Source organism: Mus caroli, unplaced genomic scaffold (assembly GCF_978045245.1).
Source record: "Mus caroli unplaced genomic scaffold, Mus_caroli_1 scaffold_8, whole genome shotgun sequence".
In the NCBI taxonomy this organism is placed as follows: Eukaryota; Metazoa; Chordata; class Mammalia; order Rodentia; family Muridae; genus Mus; species Mus caroli.
Window position 1 is genome coordinate 103,412,953 of NW_028227263.1, and position 4,325 is coordinate 103,417,277.

The following is a 4,325-nucleotide window of genomic DNA, read 5'->3' on the forward strand; positions in this document are numbered from 1 at the left end:
CTCCTTGTAGCAAGATTAGTCACCATCATCCTGAATCAACTCTATGGTCGCTTCCTCTTGCTGGTCCACTCTGTCTCCCGTGCCTCTGCTCCACCTTCCTGGGCAGTCTCTCGGTTCTACTCTGTAACCAAACTGTCTGCTTACAGCCCTCTAACAGTTATTTCTCAAAAGTCTTTGCGGAAGGCATGATGGTAGTCATACGATCCATCATCATTGGTTGAGTTAATTCTCCTGACTGAAGGACCTCCCCACCCCGCTTCTTCAACATACCCTGAACTACTCCCTCCTGGTGACCCCTTCTCAGCAGGAAACACCTAGGGAAAGGATCAGTGCCCCTGCTCTCTATTTTATATCCTTTTAGGACTTTAGTTTTTAATTCATTATTTACTTTACATCCCCTCCCTCTCCCAGTCTTTATCCCCACTTCCTCTCCCCCCTCCACGCCTCCTACCTTTCTCTTCAGAAAGGGGAGCCTCCCATGGATGTCAACCAGCCTTGGCATATCAGTAGGACTAGATGCACCCTCTCCTATTGAGGCTAGAATAGAGAGCCCAGTAGGGGGAAAGGGTCCCAAAAGCAGGCAACAGCAACAAGACACAGCCTCTGCTCCTTCTGTTAGGAGTCCCACATGAAGACCAAGCTACACAACTGTTGCATATGTGCAGAGGGCCTAGGTCAGTCCCATGCATGCTTTCTGTTTGGCAGTTTGGTTTCTGTGAGCCCTATGGGCCCAGGTTAGTTGATTCTGCAGATTTTCTTGTGGTGTCCTTGACCCCTCTGGCTCCTTCAGCCCTCCCTCCCTCTTCTTCCACAGGGTTCCCCAAGCTTTGCCTAATGTTTGGCTGTGGGCCTTTACATCTCTTTCCATCCCATTACTGTGTGAAACCTCTCTGGTGAAGGTTGTGCTAGGCTCCTGTCTACAAACATAGCAAAATATCATTAGCAGTATCAGGGATACACTCCCTCTCATGGCACGGGTCTCAAGTTGGACCAGTCATTGGATGGTCACTCCCTCAATTTCTGTCCCATCTTAAACCCAGAACATCCTGTAGGCAGGACAAATTGTAGTTTGTTGGTTTTGTGGCTGAGTTAGTGACCCAATTCCTGCATGGGAAGTCTTGCCTGGTTGCAGGAGATAGCCAGTTCAGGCTCCATATATCCCATCACTAGGAGTCTTAGCTGGGGTCACCTACATAAATTCTTGGGAGTTTCAATTGTCCTAGGTTTATAGTTCATCCCACAGATGACCCCTCCATTCCAGTTGTTACTCCCAGTACTCTCCCCTTCCATCCTCCCTCCACCTAATCCCTCGAGCTCCTATCCCCATCCCTCCCACATCCAGTCCCCTTCCTCTCTCCATCCACCCGTGATGTCTAATCTATTCCCCTTATCAGTGAACTTCACACATCCCCTCTTGGGCCCTCCTTGTTACTTAGCTTCGTTGGGTCTATGGATCTCAGCGTGGCTATCTTTTACCTTACGGATAATATTCACTTATAAGTCCTGTAATTTAGGATTTTTACAAGATGACAGATGACCTTATTGGGTCATTTGAGATTGGACAGATTGTTGGAACAGTCTGTCTCACCTTGGGCAAACAATTTTAGGAAGGAGAGTCTGCTGGGCTACGTGTTGCAGAAGTTTTCTCATTCCTAAGTCCTTCACCTCATCTGTACAAAGGGTCACAGACAGCTTTTTCCCCATGCAGACCCCTCAATTTCTTGCTGTATGTGCTATTAAACACAGTCCCATCTGAAGGTCAGACTCATGTCTCTTTTTCTGCCTCCTGTCTTTTAAGTTGCCTCAAATCTAACTTATTGCAGACACAAAGACATAGCATCAGAGACTCAAAATCTCAACCAAAGCCAAGTATACAAATATAATAACTCAGTGTCCTAGTTATGCATGCATGGGCAAACAGGATGCATTTTCAGTGTTGTCAGGACACTGTGTTAAGATGAGACTGACCTGCAGGGACCTGACTGGAATGTTAAGCGAAAGGGATTCTCCTGTGTGTGTGACAAAGACCAGGGGGACACTTAGTTGGTAAAGCACCTGCCAGGAAACTGTGAAGACTGACTCTCCATGCCCAGAAAGCCTGGCAAGCTGAAAGTCAGTGAGAGGCCCTGCCCAAAAAGTAACTTAAAGAAAGTGAGAAAAAAAAAGTGGTTCAATGTAAGAGTATTTGAGTACTATTCCAGTTTGAGAGACAGGGGTGTGGTTCAGGAGTAAAGATCTGTCTAGATACACCAGTGGTAAGACACTTCCATACCAAAGGAATCTATGGCCCTGAAAAAATAAAAAATTAATACACACACACACACACACACACACACACACTCCAAACCCTAAAATAAACACAATACTCCTAAGTACATAAGAAACCCTGTGGAAGAACAGTCAGTCTTCGTTTGTGTGGCCATGTTATCTTTATTAGCCTATGCTGAAAACAGATGCACCGCCACAGACAATATTTACTGTCCTAAGCAGTAAAGAAGTTGGTTGTAAGAGGGACAGTACCTTCACTACTAGGACAGCAAGCAAAGCTGATCTCCAGAGATGTCATCTCATGAGGCTGCCTGCTGGACAAGCATCCTTGAAGGGCAGCCTGGGAGGAGGCAGAGGGATGGCCTGGCTGCAAGAGACTTAGCATACTCCTGTCTCCTCAGAACTTTGCTCTGGCCTCTCCCAGCTGCAGAGCACCTCAGTGTGTCATGAAATACCTGTCAGCTACATTCCTCATCTCCTTGGCAACCAAGGCTGCAGGTCCAGGTCCTGACACTGTCTACAGCAGCCTGTTGTCAGTCCAGAGAAAAGCAGGGTTAAAATCTCTGGGGTTTGGCTGAGTTGAGGACCCTGGGTGGGTCTAGAAGGGCAGGAAGGCTGGGTTCTGAACGAGGAAGAGGCTGAGGTCAGGCTTGGGCAAGGAGGGTGTAGGTCTGGCACCTGAGGCTCCTGAGGGAGAGACTGGAGAGACATCACCTCATCAATACTGAGATGGGAATATCACAAGTGTCCAGGATCCCTGCATCCTTGGAAGGAAATCTGAAACCCGAGAGGCCGTGTTGCAGCTGTGTGTGTCTGGTGGGCTCCACGTCCCTGAGAGGCAGGAACAGTTCTCAGGTGCAGCTTCTCAGGGAAGAGCATGGGACCTCCAGGTTTCCAGAGATGCAGAAACAGGTTGTGCCCCTTCCATGGTCTCTTTTTCTTCCCATGTCTCTGTGGGGTGCTCCAGAGATAGTACAGTGAGAAGCCCTAGGGGTTTGGGGTTATCCCATCTCATTCAGAAACCAGACTGTGAGATCTACAGCCACTGCCTTGACATGTTCCTGTGAGTAGCCCTCACCCCTATCCCAGGCCAGGGTCACACCGTGAGCTCATTTGCATCCATTTCTAGGGACAGTTTATGTGATGCTCCCTGGGATCTGGGTCAGACAAGCATCCTGTGAGCCAGGGGAACCTGGTTGAAAGGGAGCTTGAGCAAGGCCAGGCTCTCAGTAGTGGACTCTGTAGTTTCTGGAGGAAGGTAGAAAGAGCCTGCCTTTAGGGCATCATCCACCTCCACTGGCCTTTCAGATCTCTACAATATGTGGTTCTCAGCTGATATCCCAGTGTCTCAGCCATGTCTAGGACAAGGTGACAGAGTGGAGATGGAGGTGGGGATGGGAACTCCTCAGAAGTCCTACCTGAGAAGGACTCTTGGTGACAAGCGTGGGTCCATTGATCATCAGGATGTGTTGGTTTGGATTCCTCTGAGCCCTTCAAATGCTGAGCAGGTTGAGGACAGAGGCTGGGAAATGGGGACAATGGAAGACGAGGGTGCAGTCAGGGAGAGTTAACCATGGCGGTGGTCAGGCTTTTGTTCTGATTCTCCTGTGGCACATCAATGCAATTTTGAATCTAAGCAAATATGAACTCAGGGTCTTTGTGATGTACTGAGAAGACCCTGGGTCTTTCATATGTTCCCTCTTGTCCTGAGAGAGTATGGCAGTCTGTGGAGAGTGTGTGGGAACAGAGGGTGCTTTGGGAGGTCAGCAATCCCCCATCCTTTCCACGAAGATGGACTCTGACATGCTGCAGGCTCGGTCATGGAGACCCCTGTCTCCTGATTGGAGGCTGCTGGGCAGGAGCATCTGTGAAGCATGAGGAGGAGCACTAAGACAAAGGAAGTGCACATCTGCATATGTGAGGGTGGGAGCCAGAAGGTTGAGTTCTGAGACTGTTTCAGCTCCATGAGAAGCTGGGCACTGGGGCTGGGAGCAAAGTGCTCAGCGTGAAAGCATGAAGATCTGAGTTCTAATCCCCAAAACCCTTTAAAAAATGAG